At 51.0% G+C, this 21,203-nt stretch overlaps 1 protein-coding gene across 5 annotated transcripts in view; it reads left to right on the top strand.

Moving 5' to 3' along the window:
• Positions 1-21,203, top strand: part of ARHGEF10L (Rho guanine nucleotide exchange factor 10 like) — a 155,312-nt gene that overhangs the window by 6,425 nt on the left and 127,684 nt on the right. For 4 of the 5 annotated variants that reach the window (XM_032361140.1, XM_032361139.1, XM_032361138.1 and 1 more), the window contains exon 1: positions 12,313-12,396. The exons of the other annotated variant lie outside the window; for it this stretch is intronic. The gene's annotated coding sequence lies outside the window, so the exon portion shown is untranslated. Of the gene's footprint in view, positions 1-12,312; positions 12,397-21,203 lie in introns of those variants that run through there. 5 annotated transcript variants of the gene reach the window in all.

The following is a 21,203-nucleotide window of genomic DNA, read 5'->3' as shown; positions in this document are numbered from 1 at the left end:
AAGTTGGAAGTTGTGGGGAGGGGTGGTGGGATAGAGTCAGATAGACCTGGAATCCGTTCCTTACTTGCTGTGTGACCTTAAGTAAGCTCTTTACCTCCCTGTGCCTCTGTTCCACCTGTCAAAAAGGATCTTGTTTTTTGTTTTTTAAAGATTTTATTTATTTATTTGAGAGAGAGAGAGAGTGCGAGAGGGAACACAAGTGGAGAGCGGCAAAGGGAGAGGGAGACGCAGACTCCCTGCTGAGCAGGGAGCCCCACATGGGGCTCGATCCTGGCACTCCAGGATTATGACCTGAGCTGAAGGCAGATGCTTAACCAACTGAACAATCCAGGTGCCCCTCAGAAAAGGGATCTTAAAAGTAGCCATTCTATAGAGCTCTTGCAAGAGTAAACAGGATCATGCATGAAGAGCACAGGTCCTCGTGTGTTGGGCATATTCAGTAAAGGGGGGTTATCATCACCAAGGGAAGGGGCTCTTTCCTTGATATGCTGGGGCTCCCTTCCAACGTGACCCATTGCAGTATGTCTCTGCTGACACTGGGTAGGTCCCAGAAGATGCTTATTTCCAGGAGGAAACCTTGGGAAACCAGGCCTTAACCTCTTAGTTTCCATGGGGCAGGACTTGAGTGATCATAATTGAGGGGCTACACGGTTATGGGGGAAGGAACACAGACTTCAGCTTTAAAACCCAGCTTCTCCACTCTCCTACTGTGTGACTGTGGTCATATCACCTAACCTCTCTGGGTCTTTTTCTTTAGTCATAAAATGACAAAGCGCCCTTCCTTGCGGGGTTTCCTGGAGGTCGAGCACACAGTGGGCCTCTGTAATGGCAATGACTTGTGCAGGCTCCTTGGAGGGCGAGGCAGTAGATGTTAATGAACGCTGGGGCTGGTCCAACAATGCAGTCTATAAAGCTCCCGCCTGCAGCTTCTGGTGCGTTGCTAATGGGAGTTTATGTGAAGGACACAGTGGGATAAGGGCCCATTGTTCTGAGTGGAGACGGTTTTATGACTCTTAGAAAGCGTCTTTCATCTGGGAGATCAGGGAGCTTATGGAACCTCCCAGCCCTGGGCGGTGAAACTGGGGGACGCTGAAGGTTTCTGGGGCTGATGCCAGGCTGCAGCCATGGCCAGGCCCTCTTGCTACAGCTGGGGCACTTGGCGGGGGCTGAGCCCACCCCCTTCCCCGAGTGTCACTGCAGCGCGTTCCTTTCCCTAGGCCCAGGACCTTCCCTCCTGGAGATCTGTCCAGCCAGGCCAGGTCTTTTGGCAAGGCTGGAGGCTCACTGTGTCCCTTGGGGGTTCCCCGCCTGCTCCCCCTCCTCAGCAGCCAGTGCCACGTCCCTTTCAACCTTCCGGAATGGGCCTTGGGCCCTCTTTGCTGTCAGCTGACCAGCAACTCTCATGCCTGGGAACGTCGCCTGGCACCCTGAGCCTTGGATCGGGGCCGTCACCTGATGCCAGGAAGCGAAGACCTTGTCTCCTTGTCCTTTCTGGCTCCTTGGCCCAGCCCCAAACAGTGAAATCCAACCTCCCCTTGGCTCAGCAGATGGCCCCAAGCCTTCTGTCTGTTTATCCCCAGTGGAAGTGGCAGAGGCCCTGAGGAATGGATGAGGCTGGAGTGCTTGTGTAGACTGGCTGGTGCACAGGGCCCGTGGGGTCTGGGCTGATGGGCAGAGGATCACTGTGCCGACACACATGCATTTGATGCCCCCGACCCAGTTTCTTCCAGGCTGTGACTACCTCTATCCCTCCTCTTTTCTGCTTTGGGAGGTACAAAAAGGCTAGAGCAGGATGTTGGTGGTACCTTGTGGCTTGATTGGCCCCAGAATCCCCTTCACCCTGTAGCGAGACCGTAGTCATGGCCAGTGAACTCTGCCTGAATAGTAATCCCTCACAGTCTTCTCGGCTTTCAAGGAATATTATCCACTCGCAACTGCAACTGAGGGGACTTGTAAGAACACACTGGGCCACTTGGATGGACATTCAAGGCTTTGGGCCTCAGTTTCCTCATCTTTAAAATGGGGTTATGTATGTACTTTTACATGTACTTTTAAGTAAGATTTTATTTATTTATTTAGAAAGCATGAGCTGGGGGTGGGGCAGGGGGGAGGAAGAGAGAGAGAGAGAGAGAGAATGTCCAGCAGATTCCATGCTGAGCAGGGAGCCTGATGTCGGGCTGGATCACATGACCCCAAGATCATGACCTGAGCAGAAATCAATAGTCGGATGCCCAATTGACTGAGCCCATCAGGCCCTCCTCAAAGTGCCTACTTTATAAAGTTGCTATAAGGATAAAATGAGTAAGGTGTAAGGTAAGACACAGAGCCTGCTGTGGAAAGTGGTATATGAGTGTTTGCTCTTATTATCACTCTTGTTTTTATTGTGAGCATCTTCTAGATCTACATGTCTCTCTGCCTCACTTTTACGCTATACTCCTGAATTAATTTCTTTCTTTTTTTTCTTTTTTTGGCTTTCCTATGACACTTCCGGTCTCCCTGGAACCTGGATTTGAACGTGGCTGTGATTTGTGAAGGATGGCGGGGGCCCTGCTCGATCTTCCGGGCTCCGGGTCCACGGTCCTTTGACTGTCTCTCACCTCGCCAAGTTCAAATTCCTGAGAGAAACGTGCTGATTGATCGGGTTTCAGTCAGATGTTCACCGTCTCACCCAATCAGCTGTGCTGGGGAGGAGCCCGCTGCCAGGGCTCATGGGGGTGGAGGGAGGCATATCCTGGCATGTCTACCCCAGGTTCTCCCGGGGTACTATTAGAGAAGCAGAAGAACGGCAAACAGTGGTTTGGTGCTTTTTTTCCCCACCACCAGTCCACAGGGGTATTCCCAAGGGGTGTTTCCAAGCCATCAGGACAAGCTTTCAGAACTGCTGCTGCTGGCACTTGGTTCACAAATTATTGGCCCATTTATAATTTGAAATAGTTGTCAGTATTAAAAATCAAGGGATTCGATATAGAAATCTGGACTTTCGCCTTCTCTTTGGGGGAAAAAAAAGAGAAAACTCTGGGGACACCGAGAATAGATATATAGCATCTACTAGAACTGGGGTGACTGTGCTCTTTACCTGGTGCATGTGCTTTCCAGGCCCTCAGGGGTACCCACTTTCCCTGTGGTACCCCAGTCTGGCCCCTTGGGCACGGGAGTTTGCCACCTTACTCTATATCCTGGAAATGGGAATTGCACAACAAAAAAGAAAAATTACCTAGTTCTTCAAAATTTTGGACTATGTATACGAACCCAGTTCTGTGAACAGCCCACAAATATCATCTCATTTATTTCTCTACACAACCATGAGGTTGGTATTATTACTTTCACTCCCACTATGCAGATGGTGAAACTGAGACTCTAAGAAGACATGACGTGCTGGAGATTAGCACGAGCGATCTGATTCTAGAAACAACTGTAAACTGACAGACAAGCTGTGGGTATAATGCGTTTCCCTCTGAGGCATTTGAGAGGAAATGGCTATCATATTCTTTTCCTTTGGATATGTAGTGTGTATTTCCTATGGACAAGGACATGCTCTACCACAACGGTGATCCAACCATCAAAATCAGGAAATGCACATGATGCATTCCCACCATCTCATCCTCAGTCCCTGTGGAGTCTTGCCAGCTGTCCCAGTAATGGCCTTTATTTTATACTGAAAGGGTGGCGTTCAGAACCACACATGGCGTTTAGTTGTCCGGTCTCTGTTTTCCCTCAATCTGGAAAGGTTCCTTGGTCTTTTCTTGACTTTTGTGACCTGGGCATTTTGGAAGACCTTTAGAGAGATGTCTGTCAATTTCAGGTTTTTGTGACATTTGCTCAGGATTGTATGAGTTGTTGTGCACCTTTGGCAGGAATTGGGTGCCATGCTGTGGTGACCTTCTCCACACATCCCGTTGGGACACTCATGGTGTCCAAATAGCCCCCTGCTGGTCCTGAGCATGTGGGTGATGAAGTTTGAGCATGTGGGTGATGAAGTTTGAGCATGTGGGTGATGAGGTGTCTGTGAAGCTGTTCTCTTCCCCTCAGTGGTTACAAGGTGTGGGGAAGTGCTCAAGCCAGTGTAAATAGCCATTCCTAGCCTTCAGGGTATGCACTGGCTTACTACTTGTCACATCAGTATGGACTCTTGGTTTCCTATTGTATTCAACGGGATATAAACCTTCCCAATCATTATTTATTCTGATGGTCCAATTACTCGCGGTTTGGCTCATGGGAGCCTCCATGAGCTGGTTTCTCTGTCATTGTGTGATGTTGCCATCACTTCTTGAGCAATATATCAGGTTCTGGCCCAGCCCTAGATTACAGGCTCAGATGGTCCTTCCTCTGGAATCAGCCGTGACTCCATGAAGCTCTGGATCGCTTGAGCCGAGAATGGTATTTAGAAGCCACGATCTGGCTGCTAAGTGTGCTCATCGCTATTGGGTGTCCGTGCTCCAGGGCCTTCATGGTGGACAGAGCTAGGAGCTCACAGACACTTCCCATTCCAGCCCAACACCATAGGGGGCCATTCAACTTTTCTCACTTTCTGTATCTGTCATTTACTTCTCCAATGGGGGAGAATCCCAGGAATTTAAGCTTTTGACCACTGCTATACTAGCTTGATTCTCATTAATAAGAATTTGACTATTTATGATAATATAGTATCAAATAGTCTATTGAGCTAATGTCATTAGTGGGAAGTTGAAAAATCTCTGCTAAGTAATATTGACTTGATCCTTCAAACTTTTGTGAACATAGAAGAGGCAATAGGATAATTGTTCCTACTTTACAGGCAGTGGGACAGAGTGGAAGAGGGTGAGGATTGTTTTTAGGGTGCCACAGAGCTCTTGGGGTAGCAGAGGTCTTTATCATGACCGTGTCCAGCCCACTGAACATCACTGCCCATCCCCCTCCTGTGGGGGTTTTGGGAGAACTTTGAACCCACGTCCCCAAGACAAGGCGCTGCTCAGATTGGCCTGTCCTTGACACTCAGGCCCATGAAGTGATAGCTCAGAGAAGTCAAGTTCCCTTCCTCACCTGAGCCCCCAAGCCCCCTCTGCCTGAGGCTGTGCCTTTGATCTCAGCTTGCTTCCCCACAAATGCAGATCTTGGGGTGCGGAGGAACCTAGAAGGCTTGAAGTGGGGGTGGTTGCTCAGTGCATCCTAGACGCCTTCAAAATGACAGTCCTACAGGGGCAGGAGTATTATGGGAAGAGAGTTTCATCCATGTTAGGTAGATTGTGTCTTTCTTTCTTTCTTTTTAAAAAGACTTTATCTATTTGTCAGGGAGAGAGAGAGAGAATGAGAGATGGAGAGCACAAGCAAGGGGAGTGGCAAGTAGAGGGAGAAGCAGGCTCTCTACTGAACAGGGGCCTGATGTGGGACTGACCCCAGGACACCCAGATCAAGACCTGAGTCGAAAGCTTAACTGACTGAGCCACCCAGGTATCCTTGTATTTGTCTTTTTTTCATCATCAAAATGGGATCCTGCTTCTCTTAGATAATAGCCTGGTTATGATTGGTTTGATGGTATACAAAATACTAAGGACTGACCACTTCCTGCATGTTGTCCATTCATACTGCCTGGGTGAGTGTGGAATCTGGGCTTGGAAAGTCTGCTTTCCCATCTACCTACTTCCTTTTCCACTGTGGGGTGGGGCTGGTGGAAGGGGGCCTGGGCTGGAACCAGAGGCTGGAGACCTGCGTTCCCATCCTGACTTTGCCATCAGCTTGCTAGGCAACCTCGGGCAAGACACTTAGCCTCTCTGGCCAGCGGAAAATACCACCCCTGTCTTCCCTTTCTCCCTCCTTCCCTCTTCCCCAGGTCAGCGGTGGAAACAAGGCAGAACAGAATCCTAGCCCCATCCAGATGTATCATTAATGGATATGCTTACACAATAAACCCTGCACCCACCAGAATGTTCAGCAAGTGGGAAATTCTGGTTAATTGAATGTTCTGGGGCGTGGCAACGTTCCCAGAAATCCTTTTGTTCCTGTTGTGGCCATTGAAAACCATTTACTCATCTACTTAGCAAATATTTGTCTCATGCCTGTGCTCTACCAGGCTCTGTCCCAGGCTGTGGGGAGGCACCGTGGATGAGACAGCAGAGTCCCAGACCACAAGGACTCACAGTCCAGGAGGAGACGTGCACAAAGGCAGTGGACCTTTGAACACCTCAGGGTTTCGGGGCACTGACCCCCTTCACAATAGAAAATCCACATACAACTTTTAAAAAATTAACATAATGTATTATTTGTTTCAGGGGTTCAGGTCTGTGATTCATCAGTCTTACACACTTCACAGCACTCTCCATAGCACACACCCTCCCCAGTGTCCATCACCCAGCCACCCCCAACAACTTTTTATTTTATTTTAATTTATTTTATTTTATTTGTTTTAAAAAATATTTTTATAAACATATAATGTATTATTCGCCCCAGGGGTACAGGTCTATGAATCGTTAGGCTTACACATTTCACAGCACTCACCATAGCACATACCCTTCCCAATGTCCATAACACAGCCACCCTCTCCCTACCTCTCCACTCCCCAGTAACCCTCAGTTTGTTTTGTGAGATTAAGAGTCTCTTATTGTTTATCTCCCTCCTGATCCCATCTTGTTTCATTTTTTCCTTCCCTATCCCTGACAACCCTCCTGCCCTGCCTCTCAACTTCCTCATATCAGAGAGATCATGTGATAATTGTCTTTCTCTGATTGACTTATTTCGCTCAGCATAATACCCTCTAGTTCCATCCACATCGTTGCAAATGGCAAGATTTCATTTCTTTTGATAGCTGCATAGTATTCTGTTGTATATATATACCATACTTCTATATCCATTCATCTGTTGATGGACATCTAGGCTCTTTCCATAGTTTGGCTATTGTGGACATTGCTGCTATAAACAGTCGGGTGCACGTGCCCCTTCGGATTCCCTACATTTGTATCTTTAGGGTAAATACCCAGTAGTGTGATTGCTGGGTCGTAGGGTAGCCCTATTTTCAACTTTTTGAGGAACCTCTATACTATTTTCCAGAGTGGCTGCACCAGCTTGCATCCCCACCAACAATGTAGGAGGGTTTCCCTTTCTCCGCATCCTCGCCAGCATCTGTTGTTTCCTGACTTGTTAATTTTAGCCATTCTGACTGGTGTGAGGTGGTATCTCATTGTGGTTTTGATTTGTATTTCTCTGATGCCAAATGATGTGGAACACTTTTTCATGTGTCTATTGGCCATCTGGATGTCTTCTTTTTAGAAATGTCTGCTCATGTCTTCTGTCCATTTCTTGATTGGATTATTTGTTCTTTGGGTGTTGAGTTTGATAAGTTCTTTATAGATTTTGGATACTAGCCCTTTATCTAATATGTTATTTACAAATATCTTCTTCCATTCTGTCAATTGTCTTTTGGTTTTGTTGACTGTTTCCTTTGCTGTGCAAAAGCTTTTGATCTCTCTCTTTTTAAAAAGGTTTTATTTATTTATTTCACACACACACACACACACATATCACAAGTAGGCAGAGAGGCAGGCAGAGAGAGGAAAGAGGAAGCAGGCTTCATGCAGAGCAGAGAGCCTGATGTGGGCTCGATCCCAGGACCCTGAGATCATGACCTGAGCCGAAGGCAGGGACTTAATCCACTGAGCCACCCAGGAGCCCCCAAAAGCTTTTGATCTTGATGAAGTCCCAATAGTTTGTTTTTGCCCTTGCTTCCCTTACCTTTGGCAATGTCTCTAGGAAGAAGTTGCTGCGGCTAAGGTCGAAGAGGTTGCTGCCTGTGTTCTCCTCAAGGATTTTGATGGCTTCCGGTCTCACACTGAGATCTTTCATCCATTTTGAGTCTATTTTTGTATGTGGTGTAAGGAAATGGTCCAGTTTCATTCTTTTGCATGTGGCTGTCTGATTTTCCCCACATCATTTAACAACTTTTTTAAAAAAAGGATTTTATTTATTTGAGAGAGAGAGAGTGAGCAAGAGAGAGCATGAGCAGGGGGAGGGAGAGGGAGAAGCAGACTCCCCTGGGATCATGACGTGAGGTGAAGGCAGATGCTTAACCGACTGAGCCACCCAGGTGCCCCCCCCGCATACAACTTTTGGTTCCCCCAAATGTAACTGCTAACAGCCTATGGTTGACCAGAAGGAAGCCTTACCAATGACATGGACAGTTGATTAACATATTTGGTACACTATATGGATTATATACTGTGTTCTTATAATTACATAGGCTAGAGAAAAGAAAATGTAATTGGGAAAACCATAAGGAAGAGAAAATACATTTTTACTGAAAAAAATCCATGTATGGGGCACCTGGGTGGCTCAGTGGGTTAAGCCGCTGCCTTCGGCCCAGGTCATGATCTCAGGGTCCTGTGATCGAGTCCCGCGTCGGGCTCTCTGCTCAGCAGGGAGCCTGCTTCCCTTTCTCTCTCTCTGCCTGCCTCTCTGTCTACTTGTGATCTCTCTCTGTCAAATAAATAAATAAAATCTTTAAAAAAAAATCCATGTATAAGTAAACCCACCCAGTTCAAACCTGTCTTTTTCCAAGGTCAACTGTACACCACACCACATGGTAGGAAGGATGCCCTGAGGACTGGTGGGTCCTGTGGGAGGCCCCGGGGTCCAGTCTGGGGGCCCTAGAGAAGAGATCCTTGACCTTGAGAAGGTGTTAGCCATTGACAGCCTCAGAAAGCATTAGCCACTGTGTCTGGAGGGGAAGGAGCAGTCGTGGCATTCCAGGTGGCGGGAATAGCATGGGCAAAGGAAAGCCCCACGGACCTTGAGTTGTGTGTGTGGGGCTGAGACCGTGAAGCCAGGGAGGTGAGAGAGAAGGGGTCTGTGTGAGGTGGTGGAGATGGCGGAGAGCAGTGATGTAAAAAGGTGAGGGCTGAAGGCTCATTTATGCTGAATGTGGGTTTCGTGATGTGATTCTCTCTCCTAAAAGTAGAACACAGAGGAAGACCAAACGAAAACATGATTTTCCAGAGGATAGGCCTCCAAGCTGGAGGGGGTGCCACAGGGCAGGGAGGGGGGAGGGTGGCAATCGGAGAAACAGAACTCTGTGTAAGGGGGCGACCCCTCCTGGGGTCTTGCGGAGTGTGGTCCCCAGAGGGATGAGGGATCTTCAGGTTTGTTGAGAAGCCAACAATCTGGCTTTTTAAGGGAAATCCCCCAGTTGTTAAATGTGGTGGCCGATAAACAACAACAAAACCACTGAGGGCGAATCACACGCTTCTGCAGGCTCCGTGTTTTCTTGAGCTGGGGGGTTGCCAGCCTGGGTCCAGAAGAGTCTATCTGATGATGCTTTGAGAATGTCCACTTGAAGTCTCCTATGATGCTCTGACGTTGAGTGTGCCCCTCACCTGTGCTGGGCTCCAGGGGGTAGGATAGGGCCCTGGGGTATGGCCCCTGCCCTCAGGCCATCAAGCTGAAGACAGTTCTAGTTAGCGTGTATGTCCAGAGCTAACAAAACAACAGAAAGGGTGAGGGCGGAGGAGGTGGTTAGGTCCAGGGAGGAAATAAGACAGGCAAGGAGAGAGGTTGGAGCAGATCTGAAAGGCTGCAAATGCAGGTCTAGGAACTTGTACTTGGCTCTGTCTGTGCCAGCAGGACCCAGGCATCTAAATTCTGGCCCAAGGCTTAATGTTGTATCACTCACTGGACATCTGAAGATGTTCTAGCTGCTTTGCTGGTGGAGGGAAGGAAAAAAATCTTCCCCTATTCTTCCAGGTCTACACGTGGACTAAGAATTAAATTTATATGAGACAGATTAACAGGAGGAAAAAAATCCCAAGGTTTTATTTATTTATTTTTATTATTATTTTTTTAAGATTTTATTTATATATTTGACAGAGAGAGATCACAAGTAGGCAGAGAGGCAGGCAGAGAGAGAGAGAGAGGAGGAAGAAGGCTCCCTGCTGAGTAGAGAGCCCGATGCGGGACTCGATCCCAGGACCCTGAGATCATGACCTGAGCCGAAGGCAGCGGCTTAGCCACCCAGGCTCCCCTTATTTATTTATTTAAAAGATTATTTATTTGACAGACGTAGATCACAAGTAGCCAGAGAGGCAGGCAGAGAGAGAGGAGGAAGCAGGATCCCTGCTGAGCAGAAAGCCTGATGCAGGGCTCTATCCCAGGACCCAAGACAAGACCATGACTTGTGCTGAAGGCAGAGGCTTAAGCCACTGAGGCACCCAGGTGCCCCTATTTATTTATTTTTTTAAAGTAAACTCTACACCCAACATGGAGCTCGAACTTAGGACCCTGACATCAAGAGTCACCTGCCCCACCGACTAAGCCAGTCAGGCGCCTCAGAACTAAATTTCATTATGTGCACACAGAAGCCTAATTGTGAAATTGAGACTTAAAGAAATACCCAGTGCAGGCACTTTTTATACTTTGTAGGTCAAGAAACAAACAAAAACACCCACAAAACCAAAACCAAAACAAAAAAAACCCCAAACCCCCAAATCCTAAAACCAAAAAAAATCTGTGAAGAACTGACAGGACAAAGAAAACTTAATTTGGGGGACTCTCATTAGTAATGAATTCTAATCAGAAATTGGGCTGGGGTAATATGATTTAGTAAAAAGAAAATATAAATTGGAAAAAAAATTAGGGAACAAGAGTTGTCTGCACAATCCACTCAGCTCTACATGTTGTATCTCCGGTGAGAGGGGTGTCTGTTTACCTCCTGGTACAGACAGGGTAGTATCCTTGCACGTGGGAGATTTATTTCCTGCTTTCAGGGGGACAGAGGGGGTCTGAATGCCCTTCCTAAACAGATGCTCCCTTAAGTAACTTTATTTAAAATAACAAATATGCCTAAGCGGCACATTTTGGGTTGGCCTGCCCTTAGCCCCTACTCTGGCAATCCAGAAAACTTTCCTGTCTGTTGTCAGGGGCCCTGTTTATTCACCCCTGCAGGGGAAGATTCAGCAGTGGGGAGGGCATGTCCCTTTTGTTCACTGATGTCTCCTGCGTGCGGAATGATGTCTGGAACATAGTAAGTGCTCAACCAATACTTACCGGCTGCTTACTATGGGCCTAGTGTTACCCCAGGCCGGGGGCTTTGGATGCTCTATGAAGGACTCTTAGGACGGGCTCTAAGGAGCTTATGTCCTCGTGTGGAGAGGGACAATAAACAAGCAAACAAATCAACGAATAAGATGATTTCAGAGAGTGTGGTTTGTCTCACTGCACTGTGGGGCCCTGTTCATTTCTGTCTCCTCCAAGCTGCTGAGAGCCAGGGGGGCAGGGCTGGGGTCTGTCTGGTTCCTTGTTTCATTCCTAGCCCCTAAGGCTGGTGCCTGGCAAAGAGGGAGTAGTGAAGAGAAATGTTTTTGCTGGCTCTGTTGAATGAACCAACACAGGCTGACAAAGATTTCAATGTACATACACCTGTGCCCTTTGGAGGCTGCAGAACTCATTATTATCAACCCGGGAGTAATTGCTGATAAGCCCGAGTGTGAATTTCGGAGCAAACAGAGGGGCTGCAGGGCACTGTTTAATAACAACGGGGATAATCTTAATTAACGACCTGATAACTGTAATTCATTGCATCATATCCGGGGGCCCTCTTTGGGATGCTGGGAGGGAGTAACGAGGGTTTGGCCGCTTGGGGGGCTGGAAGGGAGGCGAGGGCTAGGATCTCTGATCCACCACGTCCTTGCTTGGCGAGCTTTGGCCGTTTGCTCACAGCTCTGAGCCTCAGTGTTCTCATCAGGAAGGTGGGGCTAATCGGCGGGGTTGTTGCCCTTCAGGAGCCTGATCTCAAAGTCCCCCCGCGCCCCCCGCAGCGCCCCCAAAGGCTGCGGTGACCCGAACCCGGGGCGGGGGGCGCACAGCGCCTCCTCCCCCCACGGGAATCTCTTCCCCTCCCCGGGAAGCCCTGGCAAACTCCTGGAAGTGAGGGAGGAGCAGAAGCGGCCGCCGTGTGCGCGGGACCTTCCCGCGGGAGACCAGGACGGCGGGAGCCGACGCGGGCGGTGAAGGAACCGGGGGCGGGGGCGGGGGCGGGGGCGCTGCCCCGCCCCGCCCCCGCCGGCCTTGGTTTCCCCACCTGCGCCGCGAGCGGCCGGCCGGGCGGGGCTCCCCGCGCGGGCCCGGCCGCCAGGGGTTAAGCGGTGACTTCAGCCGCGGCGAGCGGGGACCGGGCGGGCGGGGGCGGCGCCGCGTCGCGCTGTGCGCGGCGGCGGGACCAGGCCGCTCGGAGGCGGCGGGCGCACTCCCGGCCGGGCCGCGACCTCGCGGGCGGCGCGCGCGCGCGGCGGCGGCGGCTGGGGCGCGGGGCTGGGGCGCGGGGCTGGGGCCGCCCGGCCCTAGGCGCCCGCGGCCGCCGGGGCAGCTGACGCGCGGAGCGGCGGCCGGCGCTTTGTGAGCGGCGCGGACAACAAAGGCGCGGCCGGGCGGCCGGAGCCGGTGAGTGCGGCCGGCGGGGCGCGGGGGGTGGGGGCGCGCACTGCGCGAGGGGCCGTGGGGGCTGCGAGCGGGCGTCGCCGAGGCCCCGGGGTCCCCACCGCCCCGCGTCGGCGGGGGATGGGGGGCCCTCGGCTCGTCCCTGCTGGCTGGCGGAAGGTCTCTGGGCTCCTTCGTGCTCCGGGGTCCCGGGTGTGCTTCTGGGTGTGCGAGTCCCGAACTCCGGGCCTTCCCCATGGCCCTGGTGTGAATGTGTGTCCCCAGGAGCGGCGTCTTCTGTGTCCCTTCGTCCCGGATCCTGCGTGGCGTGGGTATGTCCCTGGGTGTGTGAGAGGCCCCTGAACCTGGGTCTTGTGTCGGTGTGTGTCTCTCCTTGTGTCATTTGAGTTGTGAGTGTGAGTGTGTGTACGTCTTGCGTGTGTGTGTGTGTGTGTGTGTATTCCTTCCCCCACCCCAGTCTCTGTGTCCCTTGGGTGCCCCTTCGCACAGCATGACTCCTGACTGCTCTTTGTGCATCAGTGTGTGTGTGTGCGAGAGAGAGGGAGAGAGAGAGAGACAGAGACCCGGCGCCTCACTGTCCAGGCCATTCACCAGGCCTTCAGGTCCTGCTGCCAGTGTGGTCCTCCTCTCCCTGTGCTGACCTTGGGGGTCCCTGGAGTACATGGAGTGGGGGGATGCTCCCCTTACCTCTGTTCCGGACTGGCCTCTCCGGCCCTGGACCCTTGCCCAGAGGTAGAACAGGGTCAGCCTCCCAAAGGAGGGAGTGTGGGAGGAGAGGGTGCCCTGGTCAGCTGGAAGGCCACGGCTGCAGAACGAGGTCAAGCCTGGACACTCCTTGAGGCAGGGGAGTGTGTCAGGGGTGGGCGCCCCGCTGAGAATGAAGACTAGCCTCCAGGCCTCCAGGGGTGGTGTCTGAGGGGTAGCCCCCAGGCCTGATGTAGGAGAGTGTGGGGCTGGTACTTCCTCTTTCTCCCAGGGTGGGGCGTTCTAGGGGCAGGGGGCAGGAATCTCCTTTTCACTTCAATAACCTGAGGACCCCATCTTGGGCCACAGCAGGGAGGTGGGGGGGGTGGGGTGGGCTGCACTTTCCATTGGCTCTGGAGTGGAGACATCATCTCAGAGTCCTTGGCCTTCCCCAGGGACTCAAGTGGGGGAAGGCATGGACTGCCTGCCTGGAGCCCCATCTGTTCTCCGCGGATGCTGGGGAGAGAGGACAGGCTGTGTAGCCTCATGTAATTGCTCAGCCCTTCCCCACAGGCCCCACCCGAATGGCCACCGGCTGCAGGGTCCATCCGTCCACGCGCCCCAGCACAGCCTCCCCTCCGACCCCGTGTCCTGGCCTCAGGCATAGACTAGAAAGGAGGGCACAGTCTGGACATCTCCAGGCTCCCTGGGACTGTGGGTTGGGGGCTATCTTCTCCTTCCTCAGGGTCTCCAAGTGAAGCTCAGAACCCTCCCCGTGGCTTGTGAGGCTCTGCTTTGTATCTGTGTCTCCTGCTCTGTTCCATCGCGCTCCCCTTTCCGGGGTCCCCTGCCCCTTCCTCTTCTGCCAGAGAACCTTCCCCGGGCTCATCCGTCTCTCCACTAAGTTGGCCCCATCCTTCACTCTCCATTCCTCACCCAGGAGGCTCTTCTCTGGTCAGCCAGGTTGGCTCAAGAATTCTTGCTCATGGGGTGCCTGGCTGGCTCAGTCGGTGAAGCATGTGACTCTTGATTTCAGGGATGTGAGTTCGAACCCCACATGGGCGATGGAGCCTACTTAAAAAAAAAGAAAAAGAATTCTCATTCAGGATGCTCTTAGAGCTCTCATTCCAGTGGGGGTGGCTTGTTTATACCCCCCAGAGAACGGTAAGCCTTTGGGAGCAGGGCCCATGTCTGTCTTTGATCACCAGCCTAGAACAGTGCCTGACACATAGTAGGTACTCAATAAATAGTTGCCAATTGAGTGGCTATGGGTGACCAATGGCTCCTAAATCGTGCTGTTTCAGGCTTTCTCTTTGGGGGAGACTAGGGAGGAGAGAAAGCTAGTGAACTCCTTGGGGCCAAAGTTCCAGGTTAGTGTAAAAGGAAGGAGGCCTACTGTATATTAGATAAACTCTAAATTAATTAGCAGATATTTTATATTTGGTAAGTGCCAGGTGCTGGGCTAGCTCCTTCACCAATGCAGTCTCTTAAAACAGGAGCATAGCAGAATATAATCTTCTTAGATCAAGTTTGAAAAGATAAAGTAGGTCAGTGTATATACATGTATAATATAAATACATGTCCTAAGAAATATATATAAATATGTAAACATATAAAATTTAAATAAGTATAAATATATTAATATTTATATAAATATATTAATATATAGTATATATAAATCTATAAACTTATATTAAATATATATAAATATATATGTATATAAAATAATGGTATACTGTTCTTTCACATCTACTATCTCTCTGTTTCAATGGCAGCGCTGATAATTAGGCAGGGAAGAAGGGTTTGTACCCATTTTACAGATGAAGAGGTGAAAGATAACACTTAAGTGACTGCCCGAGGTCACAGTTAGTTCTTGGAGCACTCAAGCCTCAGTCTCCCTGAATGTCTAGCCCTCCTTTCTTCTGCAAGCTTACCTTCAGGGCCTCATATTCTTTTTTTTTTTTTTTTTTTTAAAGATTTTATTTATTTATTTGACAGAGAGAGATCACAAGTAGACAGAGAGGCAGGCAGAGAGAGAGAGAGGAGGAAGCAGGCTCCCTGCTGAGCAAAGAGCCCAATGTGGGACTCGATCCCAGGACCCTGAGATCATGACCTGAGCCGAAGGCAGCGGCTTAACCCACTGAGCCATCCAGGCGCCCCAAGGGCCTCATATTCTTGTCACCTGCTTCACAGCTGTGAGTGAGCCACTTTTCATACCCCTTGAGGGGAGTTGGGGATGGGGTTGCGGGGAGGGGGAGACAGGATGCAGTGGGCCGGTGTTTTCTTTCCATCCCACTGTGCTTCCTGGGCCCCAGCTCAGCTTCTTTGTCTTGGTAGAGGGCATCAAAGCTGCCTTCCTTTGGGGTTCTGTTTCCCAGAGTGACCTATCCTTGCAGAGCCTGTGCAGGGCCCCAACTACGGATATCCTGGAGCCAGTTCATACTGAAGCATGAGAGCTGATTGCTCAATTTTAGGAATTTTTATGAGCTGGCCGTTAAACAGCCAGTATAAAAATTTGTACTATATAAGCTTATAATTAAAGAAATTATGCTAAGAACAAGGGTAATCTATACTCAAAATATAGTACTTTCTAGTTATTTCACTGTATTTTACTATTGCCTATGTTTTTGTGGTTTAGATGCATATACATTATATGCAGGTATATACATCTGTATGTGTACGCATGTATATGTGCACAGATTTGCGTGTATATGTATAGACTGTGCACACAGCTGTGCTCTTGGATGTCTTCAGCTCTGTGTTTACTGGTATCACCTGAGTAGCTTGAAACTGGCCACAGGGAGAGGATTTACACCACAGAAATTGGTATACTGCAAGTCAGAAGTATTTTCCCCCGATGAGAGCTAATTGTTAATTCTTTTTCTGTTTTTTATTATTTTTAAATTTTTAAATTATTATTATTTTTTAATTTATTTGACAGACAGAGATCACAAGTAAGCAGAGAGGCAGGCATAGAGAGAGGGGGAAGCAGGCTCCCTGCAGAGCAGAGAGCCCAATGCCGGCCCGATCCCACCCTGAGACCCCCACCCTGAGACCCATCACCTGAGCTGAAGGCAGAGGCTTTAACCCACTGAGCCACCCAGGCATCCCCTTCTTTTGTTTATTTATTTATTTATTTATTTATTTGACAGAGATCACAAGTAGGCAGAGAGATTGGCAGAGACAGAGGGGGAAGCAGGCTCCCTGCTGAGCAGAGAGCCCGATGTGGGGCTCTATCCCAGGACTCTGAGATCATGACCCAAGCCAAAGGCAGTGGCTTAACCCACTGAGCCACCCAGGCACCCCTCCTTCTTTTGTTTTTTAAAAGATTTCATTTATTTATTTGACAGAGAGAGACAGCGAGAGAGAGGGAACACAAGCAGGGGGAGTGGGAGAGGGAGAAGCAGGCTTCCTGCCAAGCAGGGAGCACGATATGGGGCTGGATCCCAGGACTGTGGGATCATGACCTGAGCCGAAGGCAGACGCTTAATGACTGACAGCACACCCCCCAACCCCCCACACCAGGCAACTGTTAAATATTTACCAGTGTATCAAGGGGATCCAGCAGTGAGTGACTTGGGCACAGCCCTTGCCTGGGGCTCGCATTCTGGTGTGGCCCCTCCTTAGGGCTAGTTTAGGGTCCTCACGGGTACAAAATGAGAGGGGCAGTCACTGGACTGGGCCTCCTGTGGTTGTAGGGGTCTCAAATCGCTCTCAAACGAACTCTACACTCCAGAAAACGAGTTGTTATATTACAGTGTGTCCGGTGGGGGTCGGGGAGATGGGATGAGGATAAGGCTCAGTAAATTGAGGGCCCGGCTTTGCCATTAATTGAATAACCACACTCAAGGAGACCCAGACATTTGGGAGGCAAAGTAGCAGTGGTGCCCGAGGACCATGGACAAGTCAAACACTCAGAGGTGGTGAAGATGTGATATCCAGGACACACAATAGGGTGACTAGAGCTGTTTGGGCCTGGCTTAGACAATAGCAGGTGTGACCCATCCCTGTGGGTTCAGGGACAGTGTGAGAGGCAGAGTCAGACTCTTGGAAGGACAGGGTTATGAGAGCTCTGGATGGGAGACAGACATGGACACACTTACCTGCCACGAAGGCATGAGCCGTGAATAGAAGGAGAATGGGGTGGGGAGAGGGGAAGGGTCTGGATAGAAGGAACAGCATGTGCAAAGGCTCAGAGGGAGATCAGCCAGGCTCTGGTGTCAGGTGAGCCCAAAGTCTGCAGGGCTGTGGCAGAGCATGTGGCAGGGCTGTAGTGAAGCCTGAGGTCAGAGGGCAATGGAACTGGCAAAGGGACCCTGCCAAGGCAGGCCTGCCGGGGGCATCATACTCTGTGGATCTCCAGCCCCTGCAAAGCTTTAAAAAGTTTCTCAGTAGCTTCTTGGGGCGCCTTGGTGGCTCAGTGGGTTAAGCCTCTGCGTTTGGCTCAGGTCATGATCTCAGGGTCCCGGGATCGAGCCCTGAATCAGGCTCTCTGCTCTGTGGGGAGCCTGCTTCCCTCTCTCTCTGCCTGCCTCTCTGCCTGTTTGTAATCCGTGTCTGTCAAATAAATAAATAAATAAAAATCTTAAAAAAAAAAAAAAAAGTTTCTCAGTAACTTCTTCTTATTCCCGAAGCTTGCTGCTGCCCCTTGCCTGGTATTCATTTTGATATCAGGCCAGACAAAGGAGAATCAAGAAGATGAGTCTGCTGCCCTCCCCCCAACTTCAATAATACCAGAAAAGCCAAAGATGAAAGTGACTGATCTTTAGGTTATCTGGTATTTCTTGTTGCTTCTGCTGCTTCTACCCTTGAGATAGGCATTGACTGAGTGCTTGTTTGTTCAAAGACAACGCCTGTTTATGCTTATATGTGCCAGGCGTTGTTCATTCATGCATCTGTTCATTTAATCCCCATACCGATCCTGCACTTGGGTACCGTGAGCCCACCTTACAGATGGGGAAACTGAGTCTTAGGTTGCTTGACTTTCCCAAGGACACAGTGTAAGTGGCAGGATTGGAGCCGGGTCAGGCCCCGAGATCGCTCTACGATGGATTTCTTCCTCTATGCTGTTTTCTTCCTTCTGAGGAGGGCAGGGAGAGAATGCGCTGCAGGTGTGCCATCCCAGCACACTTTACTAGTCTTTATTTGAAGTTACTGTGTGTTTTTTAACCCATGTAGCCGGGTTCATCACCCTGTGGCATAGGGTCAGGGCTTAGAGTAGAACCATCGGCCCAGATGGGCGCCCTGGGCCCGATGTCAGGAAGGAGCTAACAGTAAAGGCTTGCATTTACGGAGAGAGCTCCTAGGTACGGAGGGGCAGGCCTGTGGCTCACGGGAGCTTGTCTGGTCCTCAGCCAGGCTGCGGGGTAGGTTGTAACATTTCCATTTTGCTCCCAGTGAGGCGGAGGCCTAGGGCCAGGCAGCTGTGAGGGGTGGAAGCAGCCAGAGTTCATCTCGTTCTCTCTAGCCCAGAGTGCCAGCTCTCACCCGTGTGTCCATTGTCCAGGGCCCGGCCTGGCCGTGCCTTTGGCGTCCCCGGCAGCAGCGCCCACATGCTGTGGGAAATAGGACAGCCAAGCTGACCACTTGGCCAGAAGCATGGGCTGTTCCCACCTCTCCGTGAGAGACTGGTGCTGACCCCCTGCCAGGGGATTTATCTTCCCACAGACCTTTCCGTCGAGTGGGTGGTCTTGACCAAGCCCCACCTTCCACTTCTTTTCAGGTAGACCCCCAAGTCGGGGGCAGAGCAGGTGGTTGGGGGAGCCCGCCCCGGGACAGTGTGGAGGACCCTGGACGAGGTGGCCTTTCTGGCTCTGGCTCCCTCCTCCTCCTGGAGAGCCTGGCCTCCCCGTGGAACTCCCCCTTCTAGCGGCTGCCTGATTGGTATGCGCCCCTGAACTCCAGCAGGGGGACAAGGCGGGGACCAGCTCCCAATACTTCCCTCTCTTCATTGTTTGAAGTGGGCAGACTTGGAAGGAGCTTTAAAAATGCGGGCTTTTTATTCAATTTCCCTAGAAAAACAATGATTTAAATTAAATAGACGAGTAACAGTCTCTGGAAATGGAAGAAAAATATTCCTGAACCCAGACATTACCCAGAGCCTTTGAATGTCTTTTAAAGTATGGGTTTGTTTTACTTGAAATTATGCATGTATTGCGTGACCAGGGAAGAGAACTTGGAAAATACAGAAGAAAATGAAGCTTGCCCTTTCTTCCGCCACCCGCAGACAGCCGCTCTCAACACTGTGGCGCGCGCGGTTCATTTTTCCCGTGACTGCTTTGCTTGTTTTGCAGGCCCCGGGTTTTATAAGGCCAGGCCCGTGCTGAGCGTCGGGGATAGATGGAGACATGGCCCCTGCTGTACCTCTTCCCGCGCCAGACCTTGGGCAAACCACTTGGCCCCTCTTTGTTCCGACTTGCTCATCAGCAAGATGGGGGTGACCTGGCAGAGGTGTCCCAGGGTGGGTGGACGTAGCGAGGGTGCAGGCAGCCTGCCCAGGACAGCCCCTGGCCCCGCAAAGAGCTTAGCGGTGTTCCAGTGGGGACCAGGCAGTAGCCTGGCCCTTGTGGACCTTTCGAGGTGGGGAGGAGACAGATCCCAGAACAGTCAAACGAATGAATGAAATGACCGCATGTCATGGGATAAGTCCCACGAAGGGAGCAAGATGATGCGATGTGATGGGAGTAGAGTAACTGGGGTGTCGGGTTGGTGGTGGAGGTGTTGTGCGTGGGGGAGGTGGGGTGCAGAATTTGTTAGCTAGAGGTGGTCCCGGGATGCTTCTCTGAAGAGACACCCTTCCTCATTTCACATAGAGACCTTTATTAAGGAGATACAAATCCAAGATTCCAGCTATTAATAACCCTCTTAGGAAACTTACCTTTCCCCACATAACTTATTCAAAAATAATTTACTGGGTTCCTATTCCATGGAAGCACTTGAGTATTTGCCGTGGGCTGAGGGACAGTCACAAAGCTCAGCGAGAGGACGCCTGGCCCGCAGGTAGCCCGCAGTGCCCGCATGCCATCTGGCTGACCCAGCACGACCCGCCGGACCCTTGTAGACTCTGATTTGGGCGGGGTGCTCTGGCGGCAGAGAGGAGAACTGGACACATGGGCTGGGGTGGGCTGGGCCCGGAGGAAGGTTGAGGGGTGTTCTGAGTTGGAGAGCGATGGCTGGATTCAGGTGATCAGAGAGAGCTTGGCTGGAATTCCCGGTAGGTGGTTCACAGCGGGTGAAGGAATAAGAGGAATGGAGTATGTTCTAGAATCTTCTTATGAGTGTGTGGGTGGGTGGTGGTGTCTGGAAGTAAGACAGTTAAGAGAGGATGGGGAGCATGGGATTTTGAGAGTGCAGGACTCCAGTCAAGGACAGGTTCATGTGAAGAGACTGCTTAGAAGTTTGAGTGGGGGGCCCCTGGGCTGAGATTTGGGCTGGGGCACCATTAGCATATAGTGGGGGCAAGTGGGAGCCCCCAGAGGGAAGGTGTGTGGAGAGGTCTGGTCATATGGATGGAGGGGGGCTGGGAGGAGAAGGGAGAGTGGGGTGTCTGGGAAGCAGGTATGGGAGACCGTCTTGGAAAAGGGCTCTTGGTCGACAGGGCTGCTGGTCACTGAGAATCCATGAGAGTTGAGACAGAAAGTGGCCACTGGCTTTGGCCACATGGAGGCAGCTCAGGTCTTCTGTAAGAGCGGTTTTGGGGGAGTAACAGGGCGGGAATCCTAAGTGGCAGTGGCCCGAGGGCACGGAAGACAAGGAAGATGAGCGCGCGTACGTATAGATGGAAAGATGGGACAGTGCCTAACCCAGGCCTTGGGGGCTCCAGGGGGTGTCCCAGGGAAGTGTCTGAGCCATGCAGCCAAGAGGCATTTTGGGGAGGCTTCTGGACATGAACAAAGGCTGGGGATGAGCGTTTAGTAGGGCCCTGTCCTGCCAGGGAAGGGCCTCTGGAAGTCACAGCTGAGTTGCTCTGTGTCTCTCACTAGGCCTTTGCCCTTTATCTTGAGCACCATAGGGAGCCAGTCAAGTGTTTCAGGCTAGGGAGGGACATGACCAGAACTTTTTGTTCTGGGTGGAGCCTGGGTTGGAAGGGACGAGAGACATCAGGGAGACCTTTGGAAGCCGTCATA

This window comes from Mustela erminea, chromosome 10 (assembly GCF_009829155.1).
Source record: "Mustela erminea isolate mMusErm1 chromosome 10, mMusErm1.Pri, whole genome shotgun sequence".
Classification (NCBI taxonomy): Eukaryota; Metazoa; Chordata; class Mammalia; order Carnivora; family Mustelidae; genus Mustela; species Mustela erminea.
This window is presented reverse-complemented; position numbering and strand designations above follow the sequence as displayed.